General features: G+C 40.0%; 1 long non-coding RNA gene across 1 annotated transcript; it reads right to left on the bottom strand.

The window, feature by feature from the left end:
* Positions 1-866: 866 nt before the first annotated feature.
* On the bottom strand, positions 867-19,067 carry LOC134160068 (uncharacterized). The gene is made up of 3 exons (XR_009963420.1): positions 19,040-19,067; positions 3,311-3,565; positions 867-1,202 (listed from the first exon to the last, which is right to left on the bottom strand). It is a non-coding gene; the product is annotated as an uncharacterized LOC134160068 (long non-coding RNA).
* Positions 19,068-20,588: the final 1,521 nt, after the last annotated feature.

Below are 20,588 nucleotides of genomic sequence, written 5' to 3'. Positions count from 1 at the left end.
CTCAGTTCCAGCATTTTGTATTTTTAAATTTGTTCATCTAGCTCATGGAATGTCTCAGGAAGTGAGGAGTGTCTCTCTGGGTGAGAGTGACTGGCAGGTGCTGTGCAGGCACGTGTGTAATGAATGTCACAGACAACACAGAGGCCTCCTCAGAGAATGCCACTGGGAGAGACAGCTTGTCTTCTGGCAGTTTGTAAATAGAAATCCAGTGGGAGTTACATGGATTTGAGTTACCAGTCACTTTATTCCTGCCTGCTCTCTATGGGAATCGGGAGAACAAACAAGTACTTTCCATCATGGCACTTCCCACCCACAGTAGAAGACAGTGTCTATTCAGAATAGACCGTTGCAAAGGATAATCTCTGTTTTGTTTTACCAACAGCCCAGTTGCTGTGTTCCAACTGCAGTTACAGCCAAATAGTTATTGCATACCTAGATTTCCGCAAAATGTGTTTTTATGGAGTGCCTATTCTCCCCCCTTTTGAGCGGAGCACATGCATTAATGGTGGGTAGGATCCTGAAAGCAAAGTCCTTTAGAGAAGCAGTAACAGGGGCATGATTTCTACTGCATTTTTACTTAGTGACACTCAGACACTGAACAGATCAAGTTCACAAAAGCTCTCTCACACATCAATGCAGACAGCATGCTTTCAGTGTAAACTGTTCCTATTCAGGATAATGAACCCCACTGCCTATTTCTCATGTTTTTTTTTTTTGTTTTGTTTTTTTTTTGGTTTTGTTTTTTTTTTTTGGTGGTTTTTTTTTTTTTTTTTTTTTTTTTTTTTTTTTGTTTTTTTTTTTTTTTTTGGGGGGGGGGGGGGGGGGGGGGGGGGGGGGGGGGGGTGGGGGGGGGGGGGGGGCATAGAACAGAAGAGCAAAGATGAGCAGATGAGCAGCAGTACCCAGAGTTTTATTCAGTGAAACACGGACACCAGGAAAGTCTTGGAACACAAATGTAGTTGTTGTCTTTCAATCTGCATCTCCCTAAAACAGCTGGCAGGCATGAGAAGCGTATTCTCTAACGCTTCATTCAGGAACTGGCACCTGACACAACAGAACATCCACCTTCAGAAAAACGTCCCGGTCTGTGAACGGCTAAAAGACAAAAAGCCAGCAGGTGGCACTCAAAAACACGTCCTCGTGCCTGGATGAGTGTGATCTTGCGCGCTGCACATGACAGTTCTTTTTCGGCAGTATCTAGCCTAAATAACCTGACAGAAACAAACAAACAAGGAAAATAAATTCGTGTTAAGCAGGGAGCCTGATTTTAACCAAATATCACAGCAACTTCTATGAACTCTTAGTCATTCACACAACCTGACCAGGAAAATTCACATTCTCTCTGTTCCATTTTCTTCTCTTCACACCAGTGTGACTTGCCTGTGCAAAGGAGATTTCCATGTGTGATTACATTTCTGAAGTCTCAAGAGGGAATAAATTGTATCAGTGTTCTGTGACAGGAACCTGCTGGTACGGTATTGGGATCTTTTCCCATTGCCTTTGGAGTACCTATTCACTGATGGTGATGATTCGTTTTCTAACATTTTGTTGCTTCCACCTCCCCCCCCCCCATCTTTCTTTCAACATGTAGCCATTTGCTCAAATTAGCATGTGTCCAAGCTCAAAACAAAAGTTATTATCTTGCATTGGTAAAAATTTACCACTACTTTATTAATGATTACATCAAGGTTGCTTCAGTTTGTGAGAAGATGTCACCGGCCTCCTCTGTCAATAAATGATAAGTCAGCACTGCCTGTCATTCCATGAAAGACACTGAATCCAGTCTGCCACTTCAAGCACAGCTCATTATTTATTCTCTTTCTTTTACACAGCCCACTATCAAAACAGACTTCCTTTCATATTTCACAGTTGTTAAAAGTTTAAAACTTGACATTTACAGGTTGAGGATTTTTCCTTCCCTAATTAGACTTCCTAAAAAAAAAAAAAAAAAAAAAAAAAAAACACACCAAAAACCCAACAAAAACCTAAAAGCAATTTCCAAGGTTAAATCATACTGTTAAAATTTTTGTTCCTACAGTTTTACAGTTCCTTCTCAAGACTATCTCCTACAGTTTACAGAGGACCCTATATATGGGTCATTAAGAACTCATAATACTCTTTCTAAAAGGCTAGCCATATGACTGATTGGATGAATTCCTACATCAAGAAGATCTAAAGTGGCAAGACAGAAAATAATTTCAGAGAAGCCACAACAAAGGTAAAGTAAAAAATGCTTACAAGCTCCCCCCTTTTTTTTAAGGAGCCTTATTGTTCATCCCCTATTAGGGCATACTCAGCGAAAAATCGCAAAATAGCATATCCCTTCCCACCAACAAGAAATCAAATCGGAACAAACCTCTTCATTCAGCTCTATACAGTAGATTGTGAGATAAAACTATAAGCTCAGAAGTACTTCAAGATATAGTTCACACAGTGGTTCGAGATCCTTCATGCTCCAGCCACAGAGTCAGTGCTGCTAAAATGTGTCCTGATAAGAGGGAGAAATGGTACATGCTCAGATTTGATTTTTTAAGCGATACAAACCTGCATTTTGTTCCTTCTAAATGACCAGGAGGGATATTTCTGAGGTACTTTTTCTTTTCCTCCAGACAAGAGGGATAAATATAGCATACATTGCCAAACTGGTTCTGTTCTGTTGCTTTTATTAAAATAATTCTATTGTGTTCATATGCAGATAGGCCTAGGGGGTTTTTTTTGTTTGTTTGTTTGTTTTAATGTTTTATTATTAGTTCCAATTCAACACTCAAAATGAATAAGTAAATAAATCTAATTCTAATTAAGGAATTTGTTAGCTGGCTTTACAAAGTGCAGACTATTTTGGGGTAAACCAGACTCAAATTTTACAGTCCTGATTAAATTACTCTCAACCATGAGGAGATCATTTTCTTCATCACTGAGTCAGAGTTCTGGCATAACAGTCGGATTTTAAAGGCAACACTCAGAAATTGTCAGCCTGCACGGAATTCCTACAGATTTCAGCCTTTCTGTTTCACAAGTTTCAATTTAAAGGCTATTACTGCCCCAATTACTCTGCTGCTCTTGTCTCACATAGAAATTTCATGAAGTTAAAAGAAAAAGAGTAAGAGATTAAAATATTTCTTTTTATTGAAAAAGAGAACAAAGCAACCTTTGTGCTTGTGTTTCCTGTTTTCCACAATTTTAAGGCAGCAGATCCTTTCATGGAGAAATCATTCATGTTACTGTTAGATTACATACTTTGCTTAAAGCTATAAGTTAAATATCAAGTACAAGTCAACTGTGTTTTAAATATTAATTAGAAATTACATACCTACTGTACAGTGCATGGCAGGAAGGGCTCTACATCGATCTGGCTGTTCAAATCCATCCTGGCTGACTTAATTACACAGCTTTATTTTCTTTTCATTTTTGCAACTGGATGGTAAATCTTCAAAAAGTCTGCCTGTTTTATGAGCTTAAGGAACATCACAATACATTAGTGGATTCAGAAATACACAGTATTAGTGGTTCACAGAGAACACATTGTGACTGGTTAATACCTTTTCCATTGGTGATAAGGCCATTTCTGTGCAAAAATCCCAAACAAGAGAATCGATTGCCTTGTCCTTTTCTGGATTCCTGCACTGAAAGAAAATAAGAAAATTCAAATTTCAAACACCTTATGATTTAAGACTTTTTAATATATAAGCATAGAATAAGTAATATACCTATCTAGGTATTATATGTATATTAAACACATTTTCACATGAAAATAAATGTATCTGTTTGCATCCATTCTTGTGGGAAAATCCATATCCCCTCCCTGTCTTACTGAGTTAAAGTGTCCAGGATTTGTCTGTGTGTCCACAAAGAAAAAAACTTTGAGCAGACACTGACTTGGGCATGTAGATATTTTTTTCAAACTTCAATAAGCACCAAATTTTCACTATTGCTAGTGATATACTGGCACTAATGAAACTATCACTGTTAAGCTACTACAGTGATGGTAACTTGAAGTCTGGCTCCTTCTTTATCCTGATGACAATTTCTACTTATAGCTAAAGGTATCACTGTTTTTATGATAACTGTCTTGATTTAAGAAGTAGAAAAACAGCATAATCAAAACCTTAACATAGGAAATTTCATTAGAAGGTTTGGATGCATAATGAGGAAGGTATTTTTTTCTCAGTTAGAAATGGTGACAAATGCACAATATAGGCTTATGGAATTCCAGAATGGAAAGTATTTTAAAAAGTTATAAAAGGCATAAGGCAGTTCCTCTTTGTCTAAGCTTTTTTGTACTTTTTTCCACAGAAAGCTTTATGAGACTTAGACAGGCTCAGTAAATGACATGAGCGTCAGAATATTTTTGCACAGGCTGTAACTGTACATAGAATGTTGACATTTGGAAAAATATTATTTCTTTTAATCAGACTTTTATCAAAGAAGCAGAGTCCTTCATTCTGAGTGACTATAATTTGATGGATCCCTAATCAAATCCTCCTACACTCCCAGCTTTTGATACAACTGTTTTTTGCTTTGATACAAGTTATTTGCTTATAGAATAAGCCCTGCACCAAGTTAATGACATGCACAATAAATGCATCATTAACTTATGCTGAATACTATTCTGTTGCCTTCACATCTATTGTAGTTATCCTCCCACAGCACTCAAGCTAATTCTAATTGATGGTTTCCATCAGCAAATTAAAAACCAATATACTCCAGAATATAGTGATGAAAAACATACAGAATAAAACAATACATTCTTAGAGAACACCACACTTTGTTATCTTTATGGCGCAGAATGAAAGAGAAATTAGCTAAAAGAATGCTGTGCAAGTATTTTTATTGATTTTATGATAATAAGAAGATAGTCCTTCTTTGTTCTGATTGGATGGTACAAATTCATTGTCCTGTTACAAATTATTGATTTGGTTGAAAATCAGCACTTGCATGATTTAATACTTACAGGTGTTTCCTTCTGATAGTTTACATTTGCAATGTAAATTGCAGTCAGAAAGCTTAAATGACTAATCCTCTACTTGTAGGCACACTCCTCTATGGAAAATAAAAATCCAGTGTCAAACACCCTTTTTCGTTAAATACATTATTGGTGAGAAATTTGTACTTGTCCCACTAAATGGAGACAGAAACAAAAGTTTTAATAGAAGCAGCAGAAGTTTGCGGGGGGTGAGGGAGGTGGGGGGTGGCAGTATTCATAAGTAAGTTGCTTTAGTAAGTGTTTGACAGCAGTCCAAAGCTAATTGCTTTTTGTTTGGTCTGCATACAGAAATAATTTCACGCTCTTACAGGAAGGACAGGAAAGGAGCTGCAGTTTATTTTGGGCTAACCTGCAGACAGACCAAGCCCAGGCACAGTGGTACTCATGCCAGTGCCAATATTTGCCATCAGGAAATATTTTTGCACTTAAAAAAGAACTAAAGAGCTGAGGTAAGTGGGGATGACTCAACACATACAGATAGTGATATGTTCACTACACTTAGCTGTTTGCCTGCTCTGTAGCTCAATTTCATTTTAAATCTGTAACAGTAGTACCAGTGCTTCTGGACACCTATAAAGTTCTTCCTCCTGCTCTGTCATGCCTTGCCAGCCGTAACAGTCCTCTTACTTCATTCCACATCAAAGTTTGTGGAAGTTCCCCATCCTCAGCCATGTGTGAGTATAAAATATACAATGTAGCTTTATGAGTAACATAATACTTTGCTAGCATGTTTCTAAGTAGTCCAGAAATAAACACTGTAAATACGGCTTTCACACTCCATGATAGCGTCTGATATTTTCTCCTGTTTTTCATTTAGTATCATTAGTGCTGTCTCTGACCAGACTAAACTGCCAGACGAATTTACACAATTCCAATGCACTAACTACACAAGTAAACAACCTTCAGTGAGAGAAACATAAACATAATCTAATTAATTTTTAATGGAAAAAATACTATCTTAGGTGAAACATCTTTCCATTAATGTCTGTTGAGTTCTGCAGTTCTTGCAAATTAATCTATTTTTTCCTGAATACCCAGTAATACAACAACAACAAAAAAAAAAAACACCCCAAATCTCTTGTTTTAAGGTGTATTATATTCCATTCAAATTATTTTCCTGTATTCAGCCTTCAAAAATTAGCTGAAAATACAATTCAAGTGATGCAAATTCTCTTTACAAGCTTCAAGTCTTCAGGTCTTGCATGAGGGATGATTTAAGGACACATGCAGTACAAAGTGCATGAAGCCCAATTTTCAGTTTTAACCCAAAGTATTATTTAAAAATCTCCTCTTCAATTATAGTGTGCCTTCAACAAATAAAATTCCTGCTTTCTAACTCCTGGATCTGAAACACTCCCTCTTGCTGTCCCAAAGAATTGGGACAGGGCACACAGGGAAAGAGTCAATGTTTCACTGTGCTTACACTCTTTGCCCTTGAGTCTTGCAACTCTATTTTGAACACAATTTATCCTGTGTTAGAATACCATCTGGAAGGAAGCAGCTATTTGTTTTTCCCGGGTGGGTCTGTCACCACTCTATACCTCTGAGCAGAAGGCATGTGATGGAGCATTCAACTTGAAGAAGCCAGCAAAGAGGTTCAGGCAGTTACCAGATCCATTAGCACACAGCCTGTGAACCCAGTCTCTTGACCTTTTTCAGATATGAATTCAGTGCCATGTGGGTATAACCTGCTAAGTGACATTACAATCAGACTCCATTGTGCTGTTTGAGCAAGTATGACCCTAAGAGCTTCAGGTGAATGAAAAGGGAGTAAAAGCACAGTTGTTACCAACCTGAGTCTCCACCAAACCAACAGGAGAGCTCTAGACTTACAGAACAGCCAGCAGCCAGGCAAGAGGTTTGAGCAAACACCAGCAGGATGCCATTCAGAGGAACAAATGCCATTTCTTAAAAAATAGATCACAGACTGATAGGGGGTCTACAGCTACCAAGCCACCCTGCAAGCAGCCACAGGCATTGATTCTTCTGTCAAAGTGTATCAAAGGAAAGGAGCTGCAAAGGGGAAGAGCACTCTAAAGGCTGGCAGAGACAGGAGGTGGACGTTTCAGGTTACTGCTATTGAGAGGAAGTATTGTGCATGTGCCATTCATGTTTAGCACCCAATTAATATTTTAGAGACATTCTCAAGCACTTCTTATAATTTTATTATTTTTCACTTCTACTGTTTTAATGCCCTCTGAGAACCTTGAAAATCCAATGTCTTTCCCTATTCATTTTGTCCTTTCCTAGTGACAGACTCATTTACCTGAGTTTCTTAGCAAGGCTCAAATTAAGGTCTTTTTATTTCCCTCTCCCTTCCTTGTTTGGACAGTCTGGTTTGCTTTACATGAAGAAGATAATGTATTTTAAAGCAAACAACACAGCACTGCACAAAGAACTCAGCAGCTTCACCTCTTAACTTCCTGGGGCATGATCAAGAGCTGAAGGATCTATCCCACTATAAGGTACATCTGTAACAGCAGCAATGAAACAACAGGTAAGGAAATAAAAGGATACTGGTTTTGGATAACTTGGGTCCAAGCACCCTAGCATTGAAATTTAGATTGCCAATTTAAAGCATCAGAGCACACAAAGTCAGCTCAAGCAACCTAGGGCTCCAACTGCAGGATTAAGGTAGAAATACCAAATCCAAAGCTACAGTCCTGAAACCCCTAACTCAGCACCTGCCTAGCTTGAAGATACCTTGAGTGGGGGTATATTCCATGTTGGATTTACCAGCTATGTTCTTTTGCAAGTTATTATTACTGCTTCTTAATCTGACAGGTGCTTTCTATGCCCAGAACTGCCTCACTTAAAAGGTGTTGACACTTTTAAGGCAAACCAGTACGCAAGCAACATAATCCAGTACAGCTTTTCACTGTACAGCCAAAACACACCAGTTGGATATTTGTGTGAGGGTCTGAAAGTACCTAATGTGGCATAAAAAAATAGGAGGCAATGCTTCCCTAGCAGGCAATGAAAATGGCAATTTAAAGCAAAAAGCAAACAGGCTCTGAATTGTATTCAGAAGGACTGTCTCTCTGCTGACAACTGCAGAAGCCTTGCTAAGATAATTTTGCTGGCTAAATTAAATGCCTTCAGCAAAGTGCTAATGTCAAGTGATACAAACAGTCCCCCTTTGTCCAAAAATGCAGAGAAATTATGAAAACAGCATTCAGTAAGCTTTCATCTAATAACTCAGGTCCTCTTCCCTGGGTTGTTTGTCTTGTAGCCACTGACTGTTGACTGTAAATTGCACAAATGCTGCTGTAAGCAGAGAGTAGATGCTAATATTGCTCCTTCTGCAGGAATGCTTAAACTATGTGATTCATGGTCTTACTTGGGCTATCTCCTTTCTTGTGACGATTGAATCCTTTTCTACATAGTGGATCAGCTTCTAGGGCAAAGTTAAGATTGCTGTTGAGATTGCAGCCCCACTCTGAATACTGTGTGATTCACATAACTTTCCTGGGGCTAATGAAAATACGTATGAAGCAAAGCAGCAGCCCTACAACAATCACTCCCACCCAGCTCTGCTTTAAAAACAGATGCATGCTCACTTCTTAGAGAAGCTGCTTAGAAGCACCTACCATTAGGAAATATTTCTTTAGAGTGGAGGTGGTGCAAATAGAGATGCCTGCTCACAGGTCTGAGCATGGAAAAGGGTAAGAGGGTGGAATTTCAGGCAAGCAATTTATTTGTCATTTTGTACTTAGTTAAGCAGTTTGCTGTTCTCATTGTGTGATTTCAAATGACTTTTGAACAATTTAACTTGCCCACACACTAGGCACAGGATCACAGATCAGTTACTCAAAGATCTGTTTGCAGTATGTACCTTGCAGATATTTATATTCTTTATCAGAACTATCCAAAGTGGAAGCAGTCACTGCAAGCAATCATGTTGTCAAGAATATATGACAGTAAGAGAGATAATACATGGCTAAGTGTGAGAAAGATGGTTTGGCAGAACTATTGAAGGTGAGAAAGGGGGCTGTTAAGGATTTCTGAGTTGCTTTGAACAGGTATTTTCATCTGAAGAGGACATGGATTTGTTAATCCCAGGTGGTCAAGAGAACCAGCAGAATAATGTTATTTCATTTAATACAGCAGCAATATTATGCATTCTCTAAGCCAGTATGTGACAAACTCACCAAACATTGAGAGACTGCCCAACAAAGTGATTAAACTCAGAAGGCTGTTTAAGTTTACTACCCTTTCCCTCAGAGTACGTCTAACTAAACTATAAAACTTCTAATTCCATAAATGCTTGGGAAAGCATGTGGCTTCCCATCATTCAGGTAAAGATCATCTTCCTTTGATCTCCTCTAGATCCTGCGATCCAAGATTAGCTATCCTGGCATCATATTAATATACTTGCTTTACAATTTGACATACCTCAAGGACGTGGAAGAATTACGGCTTATTCTCCAGTGTAGTGAGGAAAGAATCCCTTAACACTTGTATTTTGTTTAACTTCCCTATTTTAATAGAACAAAACCTGTCTGGTTATCTTTATTTTATGACACAGGTAGGATATCGCCAAATGCCATACATTCTTACCCTAGTAAAACTGCTTCACTATCTTTTAAAAGCCAAACTCACAAATACAGCAACTGTTCCTCATTACTCTTTGTAGTTATTAAATGATTAAAGAAGGTGTTGTTATTATCATCTAATATTCCTTTTCCTAATGCCTTCATCAGAGAAGGATTTGAAGATGTGCTGTCACTTAAATGTAAACCAACAGTAATGATTTTAAATATCAATTCTGTAATAGACTTTGGTCTTGAAAATTAACCTTTTAGAAATAAAACTCCTACAAAAACCCTGCTATCAGTGCTTCTGTTCCCTAAGATGTTTCTGGGTAGTTAGCATTTCTCTGTGTTCCTTATCTATCACCTACTTTTAAAAGTCATTATATTTTTTTTATTTTTTTTTAAAGTTGTCTAATTTTTTATAACTTTTCCTTATCTATTATCTTTCTATGCAGAAAATGTACTAGCTGCTGTTGCATGGAAGAATCTGTGTGCATTGTACTGTACAAGACTTTATTCTTCCCTTTCTACTTAAAAAGCAAGAAACTGCTGCTGCAGAAATGTGTTGATATTTGGGAATAAACCACCCTCCCAAAAAGTGAAGATTGGATTGACACTTTCATACAAATTTAAGCCAGCAGAATCCAAATAGAAAGGTAAGGAGAGAGAAGCCAAAAGTGATTGTATTTCACAGCACATGAACTGAATTTCAGCCTGTGGTCTCCACTCCCTACTGCACTCTTTCTTTGCAGAAAGCTCATATTTTTCAGATGATGGTTATCCAGTCTTAAATGGATTACCTAAAAAAAAATCTGCTTAAAGTGACATTTTGTTCTATGTGAATAAACACAAAGGTTAGTTCCTTTTTTTTCCTTTCTTGAATAGAAATGAAAAGTTATTTTCCTAACCTCATTAACACTCTTCTAGTAGTACAAGAAGGTACTGATGTCCCCTAGAAATATCCGATATTAAAGCACCATGTGAGGAAATGAGTAGTAAAGGATAAGCATTAGCAGGGAGGATACATCCAGACATCTGAGCACTGTCTCCAAGGTATCCAGTGTTTGTGTGGCCTCTAGAGTTGTATTCCATTAGCCAACTTACTTATTTCATCCACCTTACCTGAAATCACAACTGGGAGAGTAGTGATGTTAGCAGAAATTAGCTTTATCATGAAACATGCAATAACATGAGGTTTTTTCTTTCTTCCTGTATTCAAATGGACACTTGAGGATTTTGACTTTTAAAAACAAAACAAAACAAACAAAACCGCCATCAACTGTGTAAATAACAAAGACTAGTCTGATACAGCTCAATGCCTTCAGGGCCTTCTCAGAACACCACAATAAATTCTGACTCTTACAATAAACACAAATAAAACCACACATAAGACAGCAAGCTAGCTGCTGCCACACAGGATGTATAACATGTCAGTGCTACCAGGCTTTTTTTCCCTGGAGATGGTAGCTTTTTTTCTCTTTGCATTCCACTTACCAATTCGGAGTGGGGCAGGGGGTAGTTAAGAATGTTGAAACTTCAACCTTTCTTTCCCATCTGATAGAAACTGGCTGGCTAGCTTCAAAAGTTATTGGAGAGAGTGATGCACAGAGATGTCTTAAACCACCATTTCCTTAAGACGCTCAGTAAAAAAACATTTTGCAGATGTGATGAAAATATTTTGAAATACGACTACATGCACATTGAGACCTTAAAAAAGAGAGACAGCTCAAGACTTTTGAAACTATCGTATATTTGATTTCTATATTTAGGCAAAAGAAGTCCTATTAAAAAGACTATCAAAATGGCAATACTGAATACAGAATATCTTTGTAAAATCTGACCGCCCATTTTGCTTCACAAGGAGCTTTACTATGCTCAGAGAGGAAAGATTCCAAAGCAGCTGTTTCTTATAGTGTCTAGGTATCGAGAAGGTGTCACATAAATCTGGCTTATGCCTTCTTGCTCAAGAAAAAGCTTAAATTCCTTGTGCAGGTAATGCTATGTATGTTACCCCTGCAGTACAGAAGTACAAAAAACAGACTGCAAAGGCTTAAAGATTCATTACACTTGCTTTTTCTTCTTAACTAGTACCATCTTTATAAAGATGCAGTTATTCCAGTGGTCTTGTTTGCAGACATGAGGTCAAAAAATAACAGGATAGAAACACTTAGTATGAAGGGTAACCAACATGAATATCTCATTCTGCAAATTATACTCAGAGGAGCACTTGTAAAATTCTACAAGCTTAATATGATTGTAAGAGTATTTGATGAACTACATAAAACACACACATTCATATAAAAAAATCAGGTTAATGTGATTGTAAGAGTATTTGATGAACTACATAAAACACACACATTCATATAAAAAAAAACAGGTTATGGATAATTCACAGACAGAAAAACTGATTAAATCCCAAACCAGTTATATACAATAGATCGCTTGACCTGCTCTATTCAGTACATGCATATCGCAGAAGTCAAGTGTATTGACTCTTTCCTGACACTTCATAGATATTTGCGTATATTATTCCAACTCTTCCATAGATTAGAGTAAGAAAAAGTTGTTAAGTTAACAAGCTGTTTCTGAAAAATCTAGCAATTACAGTGATTTGTAAGCCAAAATATGAAAATCCTTCACAGGTTCCATTAAAATTTATTTTAAATCTTTTCTTGAATAAGCTATGGAATACCAAACTAACGGTATTCTATATTTTCACTGGAAAAATGACTTCACTGTTTCAGAACAGCAGTTTACAGGTGCTCATTTGACTCTCTAGCCAAATAAATTATAATAGGGTTATTTAGAGCCCTGTTCCGGTAGAATTAGTCCATGTGCAAATGCCTATTGATTTCAGTGGAACTCCTATTACACTATCTGTAATGAAGTCTCATTTCTTTCTCATTTAAAATCCTCACTGCTGTGTTTGCCCATTTCGTTTTATTTTTGGCTCAAAAATGGTTGTGATGCTAGAGCTAACATATCCAGAGTAAACCTATGAAATGAAAGAGATTACAAATCAGAACACCAATCATAAAGATGGTCATTCACAAGGCATACCTTGTCAGGCATTATTTGCTGTTAATGGAGCCACGTTGGCTGTCACCAGTCAGCTCCTTTTCCATGTGCCTTAGCATCATTTACAGGAGGATCTGTTCCATGATCTTGCTGGACACAGAGGTGACACTAACCACCCTGTTTAAAAACAGGGGTTATATTTCCCGTTTCCCAGCAAGCAGGAACTTTACAAGACTGACACAACTACTCAAATATGATGGGTAGTGTCTTAGCCACTTCCTCTGCCAGCTCTCACAGGACCTGTGCTTGAATCTCATCAGGATCCATGGACTTGTGCACCTTCAGGTTCTTTAGATGGTCTCAAACCTGATCTCCCACAGTGGGTGGTTCTTCATTATCCCAGTCCCTGCCTTTGTCTTCTGTGACTTGGCAGTGTGGCTGGAGCACTTGCCAGTGAAGAACAAGGCAAAAAAGTCATTGAGTACCTCAGCCTTCTCCATGTCCTGGGTAACAAAGTCTCCCCTTTCCTTCCTCCATTTCTTAAAGAAACCTAATCAGTAAATGGCACTTTACTTAATATTTCTTAACTCTAATAGATCATACAGTCTTATTGTATCCATTGTTTTCACAGAAAACTCCTTACAACATAAACTGAATAATTAAAATTACTTAAAAGCAAAATTGACTACTTACAGGTACAAGCACTGATTATGTTAATATAAATTATAAATGCTTTTACTTTAGTATGATCATGTATTTTTAAGTCTTTTAGACAATCACACTTCAAGCACATTTGGTATGGAGTAAATAAACTGATAACTTTCATATGGTAATAAGTTTCTAATTTTTTTTGTTGTTTTTTCTTTTTTTAACTGAAAGCTTTTATTTTGTATGCATTACATAATCCTCTTTACATACAATGGCTATACAAAGTGCCAGTAATAATCTATCTCATCATTTGGATTGTTTGAGAATTTAATGCAGAACCAAATTTGACTTTCATGTTCTTTGGCCAGAAAGCTTTTCTCAGAGCTTTTCTCCTTGGTTCATTTGCTGCTCACACCCAAATTGAGAGACTGATGTAAACATAGGCAGGCCCTGATCCAGTAAAAAGTACTTAAAGCACCTGTATTTAAAGTTGTCTGTGGCATCATGTGTCTACTTGAGTACTTCAAGCTAGGCTTGAAACAGCTAACTGTTTTGCTGCATCTAAAGAAACTTGATTTTATATTCAAGGAATTCTACCTAGCCATATGACTCCTCAGACAATACCATGTTAAAAATCAGCCAGGTTCCATGTATATGAAAAGAGTTAACTGAAGAATCAGCCCTTTACATATCACCTGCAGGCTATTTACAATCAAATCTTTAGAATTTTTTTAACCCTTTATAGAGTAAAAATAAGAACATCACTAGTTAGTGTTTAACATATTCAGAATAACCCTCATTGCTATGTGCTAGACTCTGGGAGGCTCTATTAGTTCAAAAAGATGCTTGAGGCTCTGTGAAGCCTCAGTAAATACAGCAGAGATGGGATTCAACTAGTCTCACTGTACATGTAGATTTATAAACCATCTATTTATTTCTTCTTCGTAGTTACTAGAGAAATAGGTGATTCCATAAAAAAATTTGTATCATCAGAATACTCATATGTACCACATATTCCCTAAACCATGCTTATCCTTCTCTCTACTGACCACAGCAAGAGCTCCCACGGGCGCACTAGTTAAGGCCATGATACTGCACGTGACTTCCACTGCTGGGAGTCTCTCAATCCTCTCAGATTTTTCCTTTGAGTATGTTTTTATCTTAAAGTAAGTTTATTTTTTTTTTTTTTCATCACTTCAAAGCACTTACGTTCTGATGGAGGATCCATTAAAATGTGTGGTGCATGAAGTGGTAATTTACCGTAGTTACTCTGTGAGCATTAGGCCCTAAAAGGCAACATTATCTGAGATCCAATCCACTAGCTTTGGTGGGTTATTGCATGCCCAGTGCCTGCACAAAGGAATCCTTTCAGCGGGTCACTGATCAGTCTGTCTAGAAGCCTTCAGAGAAGATCCTGAAACACAACCCCAGCTGCTCAGCAGGGTAAGGTCGCTGCTAACCACGAGCATTGTTCATTCACCAGTTACCCAAGTAATCAAAGAGACAGATTTCCTCAGTTGCCAAAAATTTACTGTCATTATAGTTCAAGACAAAAAAGCTGCCAGGTATTTGCTCTTTCTTCAAGGTTTCCTAATATACTATCACTTATTAAACTTTTCCCATAGAGAAGATTATAAAGCTCCAAATGAAGTTGAATTTGATATAGCTTTAACATTTTGCCTATCCTGCTGGTGGTGGAGGACAGATGCTACTACGCTTTCACATTATTGCTCCTTACCTTACCCCAGTGACTGTTCCAAAACAAATATAGAGAAAGCTACCATCACAGAGGAAAAGGTATCGTACTTCGGACTGGCTTTACAACAGAACACCTTTACAACAGAACACCTTACAGAAAGGTAAAATGATCTGAATGGTAGCCAGGAAAACTCTATGAATGATAAGAAAATAGGTGAGAGTGTGACCTTTGAGAAGATTCAGTTCTTTCTATCATTTTCTAAACTCTGTATTTTTCCTAGGGGAAAAAATAAAACCCACATCTAACTTGAAAAGGGGGATGTATTTGGGAACATAACAGAGCAAACTTGTCTTAAAGCCAATGCATAAAAAACAACAGAGATTCTCCCTTCTGAGAGGAACAGAGGGCCCGATATGCAGAGTTGACCCTCATCATAGGGAAGTGTGTAGTCTGCCTGGAGCCCGGATCAGGGATATCACCAGGGCGCTCCCCAGCCTGGTGCACCCGACAGACTACTACCCGCTGCTGGTCTTCCAGACAGGTGGGGAGGAAGCTGCTTCCCGCAGTCTGAGGGGGATGAAGAAAGACTACAGGGCCTTGGGGAGGATGGTGAAAGAGTCTGGGGCTCAAGTGATCTTCTCTGCACTCCTTCCATCTTCCACTGATGATGTGGGAAGGAATGGGAAGATTCAGTTCATGAACGATTGGCTACGAGACTGGTGCTACAGGCAGGGCTTTGGATTCTTTGATAATGGCTGGTTTTATAGGGCACCAGTCTGGACAATGTCAAGTGAGAAAGGTTTGTCTCACAGAGGCAAAAGGATGCTGGGGCACGAATTAGCAGGGCTCATTTGGAGAGCTTTAAACTAGATTCGAAGGGGGATGGGGTTGTTGCTGGGCTTGCCCCAGTGGGGCAGCGCTCCAGAATTAATGAAGACTGGGAGGCCTCCTATAATCCTAGGGTGAAATCGGTGTGCTCAGCTCGCTCCCTGGAATGTCTGTACACCAATGCGCGCAGCATGGGAAATAAGCAGGAGGAGTTGGAAACCTGTGTTAAGTCAGGAGACTATGATCTGGTGGCAATTACAGAGACTTGGTGGGACAGCTCACATGACTGGAATATAGTCATGGAGGGCTATGTCCTTTTCAGGAAAGACAGGCCAGCCAGGAGGGGTGGTGGGGTCGCTCTTTATGTGCGGGAGGAACTACAATGCACCGAGTTCTGTCTGGGGACAGATGATGAGCGAGTTGAGAGTCTGTGGGTGAGAATTAAGGGGCAGGCTGGCAGGGGGGATACTGTTGTAGGTGTCTGTTACAGACCACCAGATCAGGGTGAGGAAGTTGACGAGGCCTTCTACAGGCAGCTGAGAGAGGCCTCACAGTCACAGGCCGTGGTCGTCGTGGGGGATTTTAACTTCCCTGATATTTGCTGGAAGGACCACTCGGCAACCCAGCCGCAGTCCAGGAGGTTCCTCCAGTGTGTGGATGATAACTTCCTCCTGCAAATGGTGGATGAGCCGACCAGGAGAGGAGCGCTGCTGGATCTCATCCTCACTAACAAGGAGGGTCTGGTTGAAGCAGTAAGGGTAGAGGGCTGCCTTGGTTGCAGCGACCACGAGATGGTGGAGTTCAGGATCTTGTGTGGTAGGACTAGTAGAATACCAAGTAGAATTGCAACCCTGGACTTTAGCAGGGCAAATTTTGGCCTTTTCAAGCAATTGCTAGGGGAAATCCCGTGGGCAAGGCTGCTTGAAGGAAAAGGGGCCCAAGATAGTTGGTTGACATTCAAGGACTGCTTTTTCCGAGCTCAAGATCGGAGCATCCCGACACGTAGGAAGTCAAGGAAGAGGGCCAAGAGACCTGTGTGGCTAAATAGGGAATTGCTGGGTATGCTCAAGTGGAAGAGGAGAGTTTACAGGTCATGGAAGGAGGGGCTGGCCACTTGGGAGGAATATAAGGCTGCTGCTAGGGGATGTAGGAAGGCAGCTAGGAGGACTAAGGCTTCCTTAGAATTAAACCTGGCAAGAAGGGTCAAGGACAGCAAAAAGAGCTTTTTCAAGTACATGGCAGACAAAACTAACACCAGAGGCAATGTAGGCCCACTGATGAACGGGATGGGTGCCCTGGTGACAGAAGATACAGAGATGGCAGAGTTACTGAATGCCTTCTTTGTCTCTGTCTACTCTGCCGCAGGCAGTCCTGAAGAGCCCTGTACCCCTGAGACCTTAGATGAAGTCAGGTCGACGGAGCGACTTGCCTTAGTCGATGAGGAATGGGTTAGAGATCAGTTGAGCAATCTGGACATCCATAAATCCATGGGTCCAGATGGGATGCACCCGCGGGTGCTGAGGGAACTGGCGGAAGTCATTGCTAGACCACTCGCCATCATCTTTACCAAGTCCTGGGAAACGGGAGAGGTGCCTGAGGACTGGAGGAAGGCAAATGTCACTCCAGTCTTCAAAAAGGGCAAGAAGGAGGACCCGGGTAACTATAGACCGGTCAGCCTCACCTCCATCCCTGGGAAAGTGATGGAACACCTTGTCCTTGGTGCCATCTTAAAGTATATCAAGGATAAGAGGGTTATGAGGGGCAGTCAACATGGCTTCACCAAGGGGAAATCATGTTTGACCAATCTCTTAGCCTTCTATGAGGAAATAACACGGTGGATGGATGATGGCAGAGCGGTGGATGTGGTCTACCTTGACTTCAGCAAAGCCTTTGACACAGTCTCCCACAGCATCCTCACGGCTAAATTGAGGAAGTGTGGACTGGATGACCAGGTAGTGAGGTGGACTGCGAACTGGCTGAAGGAGAGAAGCCAGAGAGTTGTGGTCTATGGGGCTGAGTCTAGTTGGAGGCCTGTAACTAGTGGAGTGCCTCAAGGGTCAGTACTGGGACCAGTATTATTTAATATATTCATCAACGATTTAGATGAGGGAATTGAGTGTACTATCAGCAAGTTTGCTGATGACACTAAGCTGGGAGGAGTGGCTGACACGCCAGAAGGCTGTGCTGCCATCCAGCGAGACCTGGACAGGCTGGAGAGTTGGGCAGGGAATAACGGGATGAAATATAACAAGGGAAAGTGTAGAGTCCTGCATCTGGGCAGGAACAACCCCAGGTTCCAGTATATGTTGGGGAACGACCTGCTAGAGAGCAGTGTAGGGGAGAGGGACCTGGGGGTCCTAGTGGACGACAGGATGACCATGAGCCAACACTGTGCCCTTGTGGCTAAGAAGGCCAATGGCATCCTGGGATGCATTAGAAGGGCGGTGGTTAGTAGGTCGAGAGAGGTCCTTCTTCCCCTCTACTCTGCCCTGGTGAGACCCCATCTGGAATATTGTGTCCAGTTCTGGGCCCCTCAGTTCAAGAAGGACAGGGAGCTGCTGGAGAGAGTCCAGCGCAGGGCAACCAAGATGATTAAGGGAGTGGAGCATCTCCCTTATGAGGAAAGACTGAGGGAGCTGGGTCTTTATAGTTTAGAGAAGAGGAGACTGAGGGGTGACCTTATAAGTGTCTATAAATATATAAAGGGGGAGTGTCACGAGGATGGAGCCAGGCTCTACTCAGTGGCAAACAATGATAGGACAAGGAGTAACGGGTGCAAACTGGAACACAAGAGGTTCCACTTAAACTTGAGAAGGAACTTCTTCTCAGTGAGGGTGACGGAACACTGGAACAGGCTGCCCAGGGAGGTTGTGGAGTCTCCTTCCCTGGAGACATTCAAAGCCCGCCTGGACACATTCCTGTGTAACGTTATCTAGGTGTTCCTGCTCTGGCAGGGGGATTGGACTAGATGATCTTTTGAGGTCCCTTCCAATCTCCAGCATACTGTGATACTGTGATACAAGACAAAAATACTCAAAACTGAAAAAACACAACATCCCACACACTCTTGGCCAAGTACTAATAAAAAAGAAAAACAGGTAAAAAAGAGTAACAATCCAAATAAATGAGCTCAAGAACAGTACTGGAGTACAGAGATGTGTGACACAAATTCAGAAAGTGATTCTTCTTGGGAAGTATCTATTAGCACAAAACTTTATGAGGCCTCTTGAACGTGGCAAAGCCTCTAGTGCTGAAGGAAAAAGCATAATCTATAGTCCAGATAAAATGATCAAACTATTATCACTAGTGCAAATGTTGGAACTCTACCTGGCTCACCATCCAGTAGTCTTCTTAGCAGTTCTCCTTTAGAAGAGACTCCAAATAACGTTTCACTAAAAAAGAACAGAACTGCACTGTGTACAAAGTAAGTACTCTAGATGCTAGATGGGCATGCAAACACATCAGAGGTTTCTTAACTGCTTGCTAGGTGGATGGTAATTTGTCTGACAGTCACTTGTAGTGGAGCGATCACAGTTTTTGCACTTCATTTTCAGGCAGAAAGAGTACACAAAGGTAAGGTCACTCTATGAGAAGTGAAATGTCAGACAAATCACCATCCAATTCACAAACTGTGCCTCTAAACAAAACTGGTGTGATTTGTAGCTTTGGAGTTTGTTTTTTATTCTTCATATTCCTGAGAAAATCACTGTGGAACTCATTTGTTCCAGAGCCTGCACAGCCAGCATGAGGAACTCATAGAAGGCATGACTACCAAACATGCTGCTCTTTTGATCACAGAATAGCACCTTCCAGAGGTCAAAGGAAAATAAGTCTGATAAGCTGATGCCAAGTCATACTTCACTGCAGAGATGGCTGACTGAAAGGGACAAAGTCAAAGATCTGTTTGAAGCCTGGATCATCCAGTACATCCTCCACAGCCAATTTCTCAAATACAATACAGGAAGAGAAAAACCACAGTGCCTGCAAGCAGCTTAAGAGACTTGAAAGGCAATCTCAGGCTGTTTCTTTACAATAACTTAGCTGAAGGTTCAGTCATCAGTTTCTATGCATTTTGGCTTGTTTTTAAACACAAAAGCCAATTTTTCTATCATCTTCTGAAATTAAAATTATTACCAATATGGCTATTTAAAGCTGGGTTTCTTGTTTTGGTTTTGTTTGCTTTTTTTTTTTGTTGTGGTTTTTGTTTTTTTGTTTTTTTAAATAGGCCATTATGCATCTTCCGTTCCTATAAAAGTGAGCTAAAATATATACTTTTGTAAGAATTTAGTTGATGCTATGCCAGCTGTCCTACTTTTTAATTATTTTTTTACCTACAGGAATAAGGCTCAGGTTAGGAAGCCTGAGTTCTGCACATGTATCATTACAAAACTTACATATATATGAAAAGTCAACAGGAGACAGCATGGAAAGTTATCTGCAAAGAGTAAAGTATAGATAAATATTCATCATCAGTTTTATCTCTTCTGTAGTTCACTGCATAATCCCAGTTTTCCTATATCTTAAAAGAAAAACAGAGGAAGGGTTTCCAGAGTCGTGTTTTGCACATATCTGGACACCCTACACTGCCTCAGTTCGTAAATTGTAAGTTGTTTGGCCACCAGCCCCACCTGCATTAGGAGACACAAAATATTCCTGTGTAGGATCTTCTGTACAAGTTACCAATGACAAAAAATTGCTTGGAAATAATAAGGCAGCCCATTGATTTAAATTCCACCTTTGCAGCTTTGGTTGGGCTCCAGCCAGGTCATTAGCAGTGAAAAATTAACACATCTGACTTAAAAGCATGTCCACAGGCAGAAACAGCAAGATTCAGTAGCTGCAGACCAGGGGCTTAGTGGTTGTTAGCAGTGTCTTT

The sequence above is a fragment of the Pezoporus occidentalis genome, unplaced genomic scaffold, assembly GCF_034315485.1.
Source record: "Pezoporus occidentalis ecotype Australia unplaced genomic scaffold, CSIRO_AGI_Poc_V1 ctg156, whole genome shotgun sequence".
Lineage (NCBI taxonomy): Eukaryota > Metazoa > Chordata > Aves > Psittaciformes > Psittacidae > Pezoporus > Pezoporus occidentalis.
This window is presented reverse-complemented; position numbering and strand designations above follow the sequence as displayed.